The sequence below is a fragment of the Nipponia nippon genome, unplaced genomic scaffold (genome assembly GCF_047370975.1).
Source record: "Nipponia nippon isolate SJK-2023a ecotype South Korea unplaced genomic scaffold, ASM4737097v1 scaffold_11, whole genome shotgun sequence".
In the NCBI taxonomy this organism is placed as follows: domain Eukaryota; kingdom Metazoa; phylum Chordata; class Aves; order Pelecaniformes; family Threskiornithidae; genus Nipponia; species Nipponia nippon.
In genome coordinates, this window is record NW_028262302.1 from 20082819 (window position 1) to 20098482 (window position 15664).

A 15664-nucleotide genomic window follows, 5' to 3' on the forward strand; every position below is an offset into this window, starting at 1 on the left:
TAACACTTAGGATTTTTTAAAAAGTTCAGTCCTATGACTGGTTCTGCCTTGCTGCCAGTGAGTAAAGAGCAAAGCAGTCTTCCAGAAGGATTTCCCCTTCCCCCCCTTCTTTAGAGTTTTGTGACTCAGTGAAGGACCGTGTAAAAGGGAGAGACCTGATTCATTATTGGTAAACCCTAGAGAAAATCTGTCCTATCCTTCAGCCTCTAGAATAATTCTCTTCTTAAGCAGAGTTCAGCTTTACTTTTCATTACTTTAGTTAGTACCAGCTAAAGCTTTAACAAGCCACTCTCAAGAGAGAGCTGTCTCTACTCAATAGCAATGAAATAATTTTCTACAAGATCTGTGGCTAATTTAAGATTTCTTCTTTGAACTATCTTTTCTGTTAAACAACATTCACCAGATCTCAGTTAAACCAAGTATTGAAGGGCTGCAGCCTAAAAGATGTCCAGCAATTAACTAACCTACACTTACTATGTACTGGTGGTCCCACTGGATTCAAGACATTTCTCAAAATATCTGGTTGATGAATTCCACTGTACCTGCAGATCCCATCAATTTTCTCCTCCCCAGTTCCCATTCAGAATATTTTATTTATTTCTAGCACATCACAGGATGAGGATTACTGTTCAGATACAACATTTATTACAATTCACTACTCTGATTATTAACCAAATCAATAAGGAAAAACAGTGGTGCAAGCTGAACAGCACAAGAGCAAGTACAGTGTCTACAAAGCAGCAGCTTAAACTTCTAATCACAAAGAAGATTGCTCCTCTTCACCTCATCACAAACATTATTAGACTAAACAGACTGAAGCTTTTAAACACATGTATTTTTCCCATTTGCAACTGAATAAAACATCACAGAACTACTACTTGTAATTCAGCACAGACTCCCATTTTACCTCACCTTACATTATGATTAAGCTAATGACTTATAAGCCAAACAGAATTCCTACAAGAGGGTCACTGCCTTGATGATGTATTTCAGATGCTAACACAAACAAACCAAACCTTACAAACACAGAAGATACAGAAGTCTGAACCGGAGATTACAGAATTCAGTATGAAGTCTAACCAAGAAAGCCTGAAAACCTCTCAGCAAAAATTCATGTAACAGCTAACAAAATGAAGAAATAGCTGTAGTGAAGAACAGTCATGCTGCTTCTTTGTACCTAGGAGAGGTGTTACTGAGAGAAGGTTTCCCCCACAAGTAATACCCCTTTCACTGAATGTTTCTTGTCTATCCGAAGCACAAAATTTAAGAATGAGACTCTCAGATTTTCTGCTAGATTCGCCATTTCAGCTGGGCAGAAATGCCTACCACGGTCTCCCCCACCACAAGGCCACTGAGACTATCATCTCCAAACCCCAAATTGTTTCTAACAAACTTAACCAGCAACACCAACTCAAATCAGTTAGAGACCTATACCAGTCCAATCAGACATTTATACAAGTAAATACCACTGCTGATGGCTGTGATGTATATCAATTATTTTGCAAGGTTCTCTTGCCTCCTTCCCATCAAATAGGACAGATTAAGAAAACCCAACTACAGATTAGAAATAAATGGGAAAGTTTCATTATCAAGTTATGGATCACTACTACAGAATACAGGTCATTAGACTAATTTTGCAGAACACCAGCTTCTGTTACTAAAATTCAAGGGGAGGGGAAATGAAATCCAGTAATTTTACTTCTGGGGGATACTAACCCAAGAGTAGTTGTGTGGTGTGGTGTTTTTTTTTTGTTTTTGTTTGTTTTTTTTTAAGAAATAACCAATTTTACCAATAATTCTAGTCAGTAAACCGAATGCCAAAATAATTTGTTTAAGTATTTATAAAAAACCCTGCTGCTGTAAATTGATCCCAAGCAACTTTCAAAGCAGGAAGACACAAACCTACGCAAGAGTAAGCTGTCTTGTACACTTAAAAGAAACCCCTTATTCCTTACATTTTTCTTGTTTTGTCAACTGGTGACAAAATATTTTACTATTTTATCTACAGTTTTTCTTGCTTTGAAGTGTATCAAACTTCACCTCGCTAAAACTGGGATTTGGTTTAGAAATGCATTAAGTTGTATTAAAGCAAGTGAATTCAATTAGTTTTATATTTTAAAAGATAATAAATATTATGTATCAACGAGAGCACGCGCTTAACTTTGAGTAAAGAGAAGAAATAGTGTCTGCAAAAAAGGGCATTAATTCTGTCTTTTTAGGAATTGTATCCTTCAAGAAGGAAGGATTAGCAGACATCGTTCTCTTTACCACCATTTCAATTAAAAACATGAGGGAGTCCTAGGTTGGTCCTGCTTTTTGCATCTCAAATGGTCAACTGAAGTACTACATATTAAAATGAATTAGTTTAGTACATGTAAATGAAAAAAATATCCCCTCCTAAAAGGAAGTTACTATTTTTACAAGCTATTTGTGCACTTAACTAATGTTGGCTTTTAGTATTTATCGGGTGTTGGTGTTCAGAAACACTGCAACTACAGTGGTCTCTCTCTTGGAAAGCTAAGCACTAACCACGAATACTTGAATGTACAGAAAAATTTTAAATTGGATAGGACTTCCCCTGAAATGAAAAAATTCACATCTTTGTCAAGGCATCTAAGATTCCTTAAAAGTAAATAAAATTTGAAAATAAAACCTAGTATCCACAGAATCTCATCACCACAGAGATAACACCAGAGGCTGTGCAGCAGATGAGAGCTCAGAGGATACCAGTAATTCATTTAAACTGCTATTTACTTTATTGGTGTTTTGGAGTAGAACCCTGTTTACACCAGGATGTGACTTGTTGCTTTTAAGTACTAAATTGTACAATTTTCACCTCTAAGTAAGTTAAATCAAAAAAATATTTCCAATTTGCTTTCCCGCTCCTCCCCAGGGGGTTGCTCTTCCTCAACACTCAAATATCCAGATCAGTAGCATGCACAGAACTGGCAAAATTGAGTGAGCAGAAACTTGCACCAAAAATTATCAGAAAGCTGTGTTCGCTGTGCTTGCCAGAATGATGCCAAGTGATACACCCACCACTATATAACTGGTAAAAAATTCCAGTTTCTCCTTTTATGTATCACTATTTTATAAATAGGGAACTCAAAGCAAACTTCTCTCCATATACTGGAATGAATAATTACACATTACTGATTAGTTTTGATCCTAATATTAAAAGCAGGACTTATGATTTGGAGTTGATTTAATACTTAATGAAAGTATTCCATCCTGGCAAACAGAAGCATTAGCTGTACTGGGGGTTTTGTTGGCAGTGATTACTGAATTTTGTTATATATACTGTTGTCAGGGTAACATTAGCTGAGAGTAATTGCAAGAGTTTGTTTATTCATGACTGTGAGGCTGTAATCAGAATTTGGGATAGGTGTTCTATGTGCAATATATTTGTATGCATCACTGCCTTTTGTCTCAAGCTGATTTTGCATTATTGTACTTACACTTGTTTGGAAGAAGGGTGTTCTCCATAAGGCCACACAAGAGGGGAAAAAAAAAAACCCAACTAATTTTAAGGAGCCAAGAAATGTATGCTCTCAAGAATATAATACAAAATAGTAACAGTCTATGTTTTGATCAATATTCATAACGGGAAGTGAAATGCCAGCATTTATTTCTTCATCAAAAACCAGAGTAGGTATGAAAGACATAACTCTCCACTCACGAAGAAATTCTATTCCTATCATATTCTCCTCTTCCCCTGATAGATGAGACTAGGATATTTTGTTTGCACAAAAAGAAAACGTCAATTTGAATATTTTGAAAATATAATTTGAAGCGCAGTCATAGGTAAACAGGTTTGTGATTGAGGTCTGTGAGCTGGTGCATCTACACTGCAGTCAATTTGTATTATCCCACCTGATAAAAGATATTTGAAGACTATTTCAGAACAACTAAAAGCTGCAGGAAATGCCAGTGGAGATGATGTGACATGGCAGACTGGGCACTCTGCACTGCTACCCCAGTCAAGGTCAGAAGCGTACGTCAAATTTCCTCTAATTTCTGAAAGCAGGTCAGAGAAGGATGGTGGTATTGTCAACATCACCCTCAAAAAATAATAGGACAACTTTTCCCAAGCTAGAATGTGGTTAAAAATGAGAAGTGTTGAGGTATGTTTTGGATTTTTACTTTCTGTTCAGATTCTGAACCTTCCAATTTATGTCAATAATTTACTATCTGGAATCACAAAAGCTAGCACCTTTACATTACAGTGGACAAAAGACTACCCACTGGGTTTACGATTACTGCTTCAGTGGTTGAGTTACCCAACGGCTCTAATTTGAGGACTCCTGTGTATTTTGTTAGGCAGTGCAAGTTTCCAGAAATTCAGAGTTACAAAAATCACTGAGTCGAAGCTGCCAAATGTTCAAGAACATCTGATGTTTTGTATCATTGGCAGCTTCAAGTTTTAAACAAATGTGACAACTGCAAGAAAATAATACACAGGCTTACAGGTCTCTTTCAACAATTCAGGTTGAAAGGGACCTCAGGAGGTCTGTAGTCCAACCTCCTGCTCAAATCACAGTCAATATTGGTTTCAGACCAGGTTACTCAGGGTTTTCCCTGGTCAGGTCTCAAAAACTTCCAAGGATGGAGACTCCATGGCCTCTCTGGACAACCTATTCATATACTGGACTGCCCTGCACCAGATAGTTTCATGGTTCAGAACTGATCTTTTAAGTGATTTGGGGTTTAAGTCATTACCTAACACGATGATAATATTCAGGTACATCTACCCAGAAGGTATGTCCAAACTGTCTGGTCATACAGAAATTCATCTGCCACCATGCTCGCTTTATCTACTCATCCCCTTTACAAAACATTGTGGTAGGAAACTATGCGAATTGCAAAATATTAATGTCAGGGAAACAACAAAATGACGCAGATAATTGTCTGTGGAGCCACAGTCCCACCAGGCAGATCCAATATTTTATTTAAGATGTTTTCTTTGGAGGAAGAACATGAGAGAGTAGCAAGTTTTACCATTTCCCTCAACCATCCCTCTTAACTTACATTCTAGAAATCAAGTAACTTGTTTGCCCTCTGTGCACCCTTTTCAAAGAAACAGCATTCCTATGATATTGCTACTAAAACAGCAGGCTGACAGGTTTAACAAGTTAGTGCTTGTATACATGTCTTGGGAGATACCCACACCCAGGTAGCCCCAACCTGCTTACTAGGGTGATAAATACCTGTAACAACCCACACTTGAGTTTTAAAGAAGTACAATCCTCTTGCTACCTGATTGTGACATTTTCCCTGTATTTTAGAAACGTAAATTTTTGTTAATTCTTCCATCCTTTGTTGACTCCAGTCTTGATTTTTCCAATTATAGATCCTTGCCTCCCTTTTCCTGTGCTGGCCTATTTCCTCTTACTGTCCACCCATGTGAACGCTTTTTTTCAGTCTGGTTTCCTAAGGAAATAAGGTATGCGTGATCACACTGTTTGGCAGCCTGAGTCCACTCCTCTCTCCTGGTACCTTTTGATCTCTGTTGAAGACCCTTAATATCCCCTTTACCGAATTTCACTGAAGATATCAAGTTGCTACAAGTTTCATAAAAAACCTGGCAGTGAATAGGAAAGACACCCACAGTATCATCTCCACTAAGGGAGAAGCTGCAGCAGGAGGATAGGAATCACCTGCTTAGCTGGGCAACCAGCACATACTAAGGTGCAAAGCAGAGAGACCTTGCTGTCCCTAGTCATGCAGGGACAGTAGAGCGATGCCAACACAGAAGAAGGAAGAAAGGACGCGTACAGCAGAGAAGGGAAGGCAGTACAGCGGGAAGGGCAGGGGGTTATTCCACTCAGCCTAGTAAAAGAGGTAGATCCCAATTCTACAGGCGGCCAACCTTCACCGAAGTTCTGCTGTTTACAAGGAAAAGGTGATGATTCTGTGTTCTCCGACACGTTCTCCCCTGGGCCTTTGACTTCTGCCATGCCCGCCCTCCTGTTTTTATAACATACATACACACACTTCACTTACTCTGCCTCTTGCTCAATGATCTGATTCTTCATCATTCATCAACATCCATTAGACAAACAAATTCAGTGGTGCAAGACTTTGGTTATCATTACAATGACACAAGCTCCACTGGGTTAAAAACCTGAGAAACACAACCTGGTTACCTCTTGCAAAGTGCTTACAGCCTTGCAGAACAGCCTCTTGATATGGGACGCTGCTTCACACACCGTCAGGGTCCCCGTTATCCCCCCAGCAAGCCCATCAGTTTTGTAGTGCCTGGCTAGTCAGTACTTCCTAATTTTAGGATGTTCTCTTCTAACAGTATTTATCTGAACTGAAATGCCAGCAGAAACAGACATATACACTAATACAACACCAAGAAAGTCTGAGTCTTCTTGAGGCTGATTGCCAGCATTTTTCAAGAGAATAAGTGGTAACTCTATTATTAAATTATATATTGTATTGTGATACTTAATCCAGTATACAAATGTTTTAAAGAAAACTCAAACTTTTCTGAAGAAGTTGCACACAAATATATCCATTTGCAGCCATGATTACAGATTTTGCTTCGTTTTATGAAAGCCTTCTGACATACGTAAAATAAAGTCTCTGACCACTTTCAATCAGATACCTTGTTGGCACTTAACAGAACTATGACTTTGGACAAGATTTGGATTAGATAATTACAGGCAAAATCCTCAAAGTTTTAAAAGTATAAAACCATCATTACTTTCAGACATAAACCAAGACTGAGTGCTCACAGCTTCTGCATTTTGCTCCACGAGCGGCTTCATCAGTTACAGAAGAACTGATCCTGGCATTTAGAATTTGTACACTAGTTTGAGATAACTGCATGAAAAATTTATCACCATGCTAAAGGGTAATGGTATCAGGAAACGTTTTGAAGAAAAATATTGAACAGTAGTTCTGGTGCTGATCCTATTAGCATCGCTGAATTTGCCAGAAGAGCAAGGCATTTACCTTAAAACATCATCTGTGTTCACTGTTACTCTTTTTGCGTGGCAAGCCCCAAAAGCAAGTACCACGTAGAAGGGCTCAATCCGCACCAATATGCTACCGTTTGCCAGCTCCTTGATGAATGTTACCACAAACACTTAATAGCTGGCTATCTGCCTGACTAGCCCATTCACTGCTTTTCATGCTTACAATGAAAGGACACCAAAGATAATACTGAAGATTTGTACAGACAAGTAGAGGGGAACATGCAGATGGTTCTGAGTAGTCCAAGCAACAAAATGGGTTGCCAATTTAACTCTCATCAAAGCCACCGTGCTTCTCTCTGAGACTTAGACAGCAACAGAGTTCTAGCAGGTGAGAGGAGGTAAGCGTGGGCTTAACATATCCAAGAACAAACACCAAATGACTATTTGCTGTACTCGTATATACAAAAGAGAATAGCTTACCTACAGAAAAATAACAACAGTCAGATAAAATAAAAACCACACGCCATTCAGACCTAAAGGTAATGGCATATGCTAATGCTACGATGGATGCAAGTACAGGGGAGAAGCAGCTTATACCCAAGATCTAACAGAGGAGGAAGCTCACTGCCCAATTTCTCATCTTTATGTTGTGTTACTGTCATGGAATGATCCATAATTTAGAAAGTACAACTTGGTCTCTAGAACCAATTCAGGCAGGGTTTGTCTCCCCCCCTCCTCCCTCCCCCCCCAAGCTAACCTTGGAAGATGGAACTGTTAGTACTAAGACTGAAGAAAAATGTGACTGTGAATAGCATTTAGTTTGGGAAACCCAGAAGTGACTCACCATCCACACAAGTGTGGTGCAGCTTCACAATACGTAACATTTTAGCATACAGCTATCAGGACGCAGACAGACTTTTTAAAGCAGGACGACACATTCTGAACAAGAAAACCTGCACCTTTAAAAGTACTAACCAGGGCATCTCAAAAAACACTCAGCAGCTTGAGATTAAGTTCTAGCCCAATTCTCACAGGAGAATTAAGAAAGCTCCTAGAGAAACTGTGCTCCTGACTGCAGTTTGTAGTCCAGTTTTTCATACCTCTTTCCAACTTGTCACATTCATTGGGGGAGGGAAAGCTGCCATGCCTCTCTAACCTGTCCCTAAGGTTCCCAGCTCTTTCAGCAGACTGTGCACCAACCACGGATTCCCTGGTGGTCTATCAGCCTCTTCAGCCTTAGAGGCTTCACTGACTAATCTATTCTGCAGAAGCCCAATAATGTCTGCAAGTTGTCACTTTCTGAAGAGACTGAAATACCACATCTTGCTTTTACGTGAATTTCATAAGGTTTTCAAAGGTGGTATTTTTCTTCCTCTTAAGCCTTGCTAAAAAAATGCAAAGAAAAGATTACTATTCCACAATAAAGAATCTTTTCTGCTCTTGAATAACTGTTGATATCCAATGCCTTCTGAAGGTTCATCTTCAGTCCTTTTATTTTCCTCACGACGACCATACCCAGCCCAGAAGACACATGCAGATGAAGCCATACACAGGCTCTTTGGATTACAGATTTTCCCTGGGACTGTCTGACATCCCGGACATTTGAGACAACCAAATGGGGAGCTACACGACCACTTTAATCCATGAAACCCATTCTGCTGCCGAAAGAGTTCCTGCTTGTTTCTTCCCACCACGTTCCACTCTATTGTCTGGATCATCATTAGTGTTCACGTGGTACATCAAACCAGGAAACATTTCCAGGCGAAAGCTAACTTGTCTATCCCATCTCCTCCCACCAAACCATTCACCCAATGTGACTCACATACAGCTGCCCAAGGCAGGCAGCAGGATGAGGCTGGAAAAGGGCAAAATGGCCTTTTTTGGAATTGATGTGGATCTGCATCGGACTGCAGTGAGCATGGAAGTGCTACGCAAGAGTCTATTTCTAGCCAACCTGCAGCACATTAGGACAGGATCTTCCAAGATGCATGTCAAAACACTGTAAGAAATGGCTGGCAATGAACACCACAGAATACAATCTCTGTTTAATATAGCTTTATTTGTACCTGATTTTCTCTGTACTCTTAGTCCAGGGCCAGATTTTGCAGGTGTTGGAGAGGCCATTTAAGCCACAGTAAATGGCAATCACATGTTGAAGCACATCAGTAACGGAAAAAATTGTTTCAGGCTTCTACATGAATCACTAATTCCAAACAGTAAAATTTCAATGATTCAATTTCTTTCATTCCATAACAAAGTTGTAAATATTGCTAAAATCCACTTATTTTACTGCATGATGAATAACCTAAAAAGCAGAGTTAATATTTTTTTGTAGAATAGTTTAAGAATTATGACTGCTTAGAAAAACCTTTTGATATTGTCACTTATTTTTCAGATAGTTTCAAAGTAGAGATTAAGAAAACATATGAATGAATCTAAATTTCATCAGACCCAGCACCTCTTGCACACCCTGCTAAGAAATAAAACAATTCCATTCTGATGACCACACTGTGCTGATATAAGCTTACATACACTTACATTAATTAAGAAGCCACCACTTACATCATCAACGTATGAGCAAAGTTCTAGTTTTCTGAGTGCATGCTTTATTTCATCTTAAAAGTAAAACTTAACAAGACAAGCAGCATAACTTTTATCAATTACTTACAGTAAATGCACACCTTTTGCTTTCCCCAGATATATGCAAGATGTTCGCTAGAGTTACTAAAAACTTAATACATGCATTATGTAACAGAAGAATTCATACTTTACATCAGTGCCATGTGCCACCTCCTTTATTTTAAAGGTTAGAGGTTTCTATTAATAAGCTTTTCTTGACAAAGCACCCTACACAAATGTACTTACAGTGACAGGAGAGAAATCCACCTTACGAGGTACCCCTTTACTTATAAATTTAGAGTGAAGTAAAGATGTAGTTCAACGACGCAACTGAAGTGGATCGCTGTGACCAGAGGGGCAGTTTCACAGATCTGCTCTCCTCCTTGTATCAGCTCTAACAAATTCAGCTGGTCTCACCTCACTGACCAGATTCTGCTCACTAAACCAGCAGAAACCCGACCTACCAAGACACATAATGTAACTATCATCCTGTAGTTTTAACAAATTGAATCATCATCACTGAAGGGTCAGGAGAAGCTGCTACACCAGCGCAAGCCAGAAGGGTAAAGGAGCACAGCTCTTTTTCAGAGACCATCGTCTTAAGTAGCAGAGAGCAAGGTGCGATGGATGCCCATGCAATGGCCTTTGTGCAGTCTAGTTGCTGCAGAGGTGGCCAGCCTTGGTGCTAACACCCAGGCAGCTGCACGGAAAGCTGGGCAAGGGAGCAGAGTCAGATGACAATTACCCTTTTCCTCATGCTTCCGTTCTCAGCCAGGTCAAGACCATAAACTGGGAAATATAAGACTAAGGGGATGGGGCATTAAATCAGCTTACGGTGCTACAGAACTGCACCTGACTTTTTTTTTTTTTTTTTTTTGATGGCTCAAGGCTGCAATGCCATGCATATAAATACCCCGAGCTGTTTTTCAATTTCAAGAGTTCAGATAGCAACAGCTACTTTAAGCACAGGTGTGGTACATCTTTCTCTTCGCTTCTTTTTAAATGGCAGCAGGCAGGAGGACATTTTCTCAGGCATTACTCACCCTGTTTCAGAACTTCGCCAGAGCTCCAGATCTAATTAAAAGGTCAATGAAAGTCAGATTTTTGCCGTAGGAAAAGGCCACGAAGACATGCGACAAGCAATTACTGTAACCAGGCACTAGAATATTTGGAGTAGCTCAACTTACTCAGAACCAGGGAAGAGGGGGATTGTCTTTAAATCTGCAGAGACTACTAGCAAGTCCTGTGCTAAGATTTGCTACACATTATAGTGGAAGGCTCAGAGTGTCTTTTTTATTATTATAAGTAGTTTCACTTCTTCAGCTCCCTCTCTAGACCAGGAACTCTAGAGCCAAAGCCATTCTGCCTTGCTCTGCTCCTTCCAATGCCCCTGGCTGGGAGCAACGAAGAGGAAGACCATCTACAGCAGCACAATTTTCACTGACTCACAGTGCTAAAAGTCAGTACCAACATAACACAGGGCAAGCAGGGCATTAGGAGCATGGTCAGCCATCTGTAACAGAAAAATGCCTGGGTTTTGGGGTATTCAGAAGGCAAGCGCATCTCCAGAGGGCAGGATGCTTCCTGACAGTTACTTGCTCAGAAAGGATGTAAAGAGAGTAGAAAGGGAAGAGAAATACATCTCTCAGCCTTCCAAGGTGTGATGAAAACTATCCAGATAAAGCAACATGCTTCTAATTTCACCATGCAACTTTTCCTTAATGTCTGACGCTGACTCAGTACATTTCAAAATCTGTCTATACCTAACCCCAGGCTTTCCATATACTACAGTTAAAATTTAAATTGAAAAAGGAAAGTCTAGATTTTGCGGGGGGGGGGGGTGGGGGGGGTGGGTGTGGAATCTACTGGAAATCTATGAGAAGATCCTGAACACAGCCTTAGAGGTAGATTTCTAGAAATTGAGTCAAACTGTGTGGTACATGGATCATTAGCAGTACAGATTTTTTAATCATGCTCATGGCTCAAAAAAAAAGCCCCAAATTGTCATTACTAAGAAATAAACGAAGCCTGCAGAATTCTGTTTTAGAATATTGCCCATTTAAGTTACCGGTTTGCTAAACAGCATCAACTAATTATTCTAAAGTTTCAAACTGATCAAAAGCATAACATCTGCTATTAAACAAGAATACAAATCTATCTAAAGCTTGCTTGGAAGTAGTGTTTTGAGTTTTTTTTGTTTTGTTGGGGGTTTTTTGTTGTTTGTTTGTTTTTTAATACACACTGAATAGCCCTGAAAGAAAACATTTTGGATAGTTTGGAATATTATACACATGACAGTTTATACATGTTCAAATCTTTTAAACTGTCCTTTAAATCAAATAGTCATCTTTAGGGAATTCAAATCCTGGAACAGTTAGGAGTGAATTTTTAAAATCCAACTGATTTAGAGAACGACTAAAGAGCTTTAACATTACATGTATATGCAAAGCATACGGAACAAGAATCTAAAAACAGAACACCATGCCTTTGCCTAGAGACATTTCCAAGTCTCCAAGCACTATAACTTCAGCTTTCTTTAGTACAGTCGGGATGGAGTTCTTTCTTCTTCTCTTCCCCTCATTCTGCATTTCTGTCACCCTTTCTTATCCAACTTTTTGTTAATTTATGTACAGTACACTGGATAAGCTCTTACCCCTTATCTCAATATTTTGTGTATCAAAGAACACATTTTTTGTTTTGTTTAGTATTTTTAGCCCATCTTTTCCTAACATCTTTCAGAAATTCTTAAATCCAGTTTCTGGATCACGATTTAGACAACAAGCTGTCAACAGACTGCCAGCCCACGACACACTGTTTAATGGACATGCTTCTAGGCATTCCCAAACCTCTTGTAGGCTCCTGAAAGCTTACCTCCTCCACACTACCATTCCAAACCAGAACATACCTCCCGTTACTGCACGCCCCAGCGTGATCAGCAGCAGCCCAAGCTCCCTGGGTTCTAGCTTCTCCCTCCTTCTTGCATATGCTTAAAGCCAGTAGGAAACAAAAATCTGTTCATCGTCCTTAGCTGATACCAAAATTACTGCCATTAAAATATGAAAAGTATTTCTATCGCTACACTCAGTTGTAAATACCACATATGTCGCACCTTTACATCTCTCTTCTCAGCTTTCCAAGGTAGGCGTATCAAGTGAGGATCATCCCAACAAGTTTTTATATCAGATGCAGTATCCAATAGAAAATTCTGCTTTTAAGCTTATCGTTTTAAACACAACTTTTCAGTTTTGTACACTCCTCTTTACTTGAAGAGTGAGATTATCCACATGCCATCTTTGTTTAATAAGCACTACATCCATAATCCTTTTGCCCTAAGATTTATTTCCACGCATTTATGTAGAGAATTCCTTTTCCTTCCTCATTTACAGCCCATCTAGACAGATGTGTTGATTTGAACACAGAAAATGAAGTACCAGGACATTCAGAACAAGCTTGTAGTAGGCTGGCAATCTCAAACCTCACCTACACCTCAGGCTCCATTCTGTCGGCTTCCAACATTTTCCTTTACTTGTACTTGAAAATAACAACCAAACCTTTGGATGCTCCAATGCAATACCAGGGTGAGCACCTGCATGCCAGTACAGATGCAGCTGGAAAACCCTACCAGTGTAGACACATTTCCATTTCCAGAGTAGGAACCAGTGAAGATGCATTAACTTCCTTCCAGAAATCTTCTGACATCGTACATGGCCTCTGAGGAGGCCACAAGCAGAAGAACGAGGAATTTCTGCCAATCTTCAAAATGCTTTAAGCTCTTCCAAGGTAATTGCAAGCTAGTATAGACACTGAGTCAACTATTTACACAGAGAAAAGCCAAATCGTTGCCTTTCTACTTCCTTACACACCATTTTAGCTATACCCCATTCCCTTCTCTTTTTCCACATAGATTTAATATTTTCCTTTACTGATTTATCTCCGGTGTCATCTAAGTAAACCTTGGCTACTTTGCCCATTCAGTGATTGTTTTAGCTCTAAAGTAATATTTTCCACTTCATTGACTCACTTTAAAAAACCATTCAGTCCCAAACCACAATCTTTTAAAGACTGTCAAACTTTTCATCCTTGATACTGTAGTTCAGACACGCTAGCTTCATTTTTGATGCTAGTATTGTGGAGCTGAGGCTATGTACTCCTTTTGTTCCATAAACTACTTTGGAATTTTCTAACGGAAAAGTCTGGAAGAGATATAATCTTTAATTTTTTCCTTTACGTTTTCATCTCTTAAGATTCTCAATATTTATGCCACTTAGGTCATCTTTTTTTTTTAAGCTACATGAAAAAGGTGCTCAGGACTGTTTGTTTAGTAACACATCATTCCATCTCTGGGTTGCAGCTGTGAATCCAACAAGGACATCAATATTACCAAAAATGTTTTTAATCTCTTGGTAGTGTCATGGCCTTTAAAGTAACATGCAAGCTTCAATCTGGTTCTTATGGGCAGGTACACATACAACACAAGTCTGTGACAACGGCCTCCAAGACATAGATACCATGCAGCACTGAGGGGAAAGAAGGCTGTACTTATAAAGCTTGCAATTTTGTAGTTCAAATCTTCTTTAAAGGAGTTCAAGTCTTGAAGATTATTCTTCTGGCAACCGTCCTAATGTTTATACCCTAACAGCCACACAATTTCACTTTCATTGTAATTTCTTGAAGCTTAACTCTTGTTTCCTATGTAATTTGAATTTTAAAACCAAGTTCATAGCAGCACCATTTAAAAAAAAAAATCCAGGTCCACAACACCTTTAAGAAGAAATATCAGGAACAGCTATGTGTTGAACTATTCCACTGTATTATTTGCATGAGCAGCAAGTGTCACTTTGTCACAATTTCTATTACGGTGGTCAGACTGCACCAGTAGTTACTCTTACACATGAACAAAAATGTGCCTAATTATTTTAAGAAATTTTATAATAGCTGAGTTGTTTGTGCAGTTGCTGGAAAAAGTTCACCCTGACTGACTGTTCAGCTGTATTTTAAAGGAAAGAAAGAAGCCAGAAGCATTTACAACTGTATTATATGAAATAAAAATTCAAGAAGTTGTCCTTTTCTGAAGAACCACTCTATAAGAAATGCATTTTCAAAGAACCAAGAAGTCAATCTGGTGTCTTATCTTTCTTATGTTGAATATATTTTAACATATCAAAACCCCCCAAAGTCTAGTCAGAATCTTTTGGTTATCACATATGAAAAATTTTTCTTCGAGTATCATCAGTTCCATCTCTCCTTCAAAATCTTATTTAACAGACATTTTAGTACATAAGCTCAACTTAAAGTTTTCCTTAAAGTACATGCTATCACTTCTGGAAGTACCAGGTAAAGACATCTGGCCTGACCACTGTTTGCAGTATATCGATCAATACTTAGGACTTCAAGTGATGCTTTTCCTAGTCCTTTCTAATTCATGTACCTGCTTATTTTTTATTCTAGTACTGCAAATTTTAATTCAAATACTATGAATCCTCAACAATCTATTTCTGGACAAGTGTTAAAAGATTACAAGTAGACAGTGTTGATTTCCTCTTCCACGAATTGTTATGCACAGCCAAATTTATTTCCTTGCCAATTTTTTTGTGTGTGGTTTTTTTGTGTGTGTTTTGTTTTGTTTTTTGCTTTTTAACACAAAAGTGATAACTAACAGTCTCCACCTAAGTCCCTCAGAAAATGGAGAGGACAGGTTCTTAAGTGTTATATGGGACATGAGGGGGGAGGGAGAGATGAGGGCAAGGAGATTTAACTAAGTAGGTCTTGCCCATGCTTCTCTCTTGCAGAAAGATAATCCATTATCTTTCACCAGCTGTCGCCCATTTCACAGCTCCCCACAGAGCTCTGAAGGTAAATTACTGGAGCACATTTTCCAGTAAAGTCTGTGTATTATTTATTCTGTAGTTATCAAGCATATACTTGAAGTAAGAGCTATTATTACCAATGTGCACAGTGACATATTACAGCCACTGATGCAGAAGATGATTGCAGCAATGTGCATTGCTGTTTTAAAGAAATGACTGCAAAGTGCCTTCTCCAAATACAAATATGAAGTAAGAAGTCTGAACAATGAAACGGAAGGGGAAATTAAGGACGTGAGACGAGGGGGGTGATAT

General features: G+C 39.0%; 1 protein-coding gene across 12 annotated transcripts in view; it reads right to left on the reverse strand.

Moving 5' to 3' along the window:
- Nucleotides 1-15664, reverse strand: part of CDC42BPB (CDC42 binding protein kinase beta) — a 97622-nt gene that overhangs the window by 67593 nt on the left and 14365 nt on the right. The gene's annotated exons all lie outside the window — the stretch shown is intronic.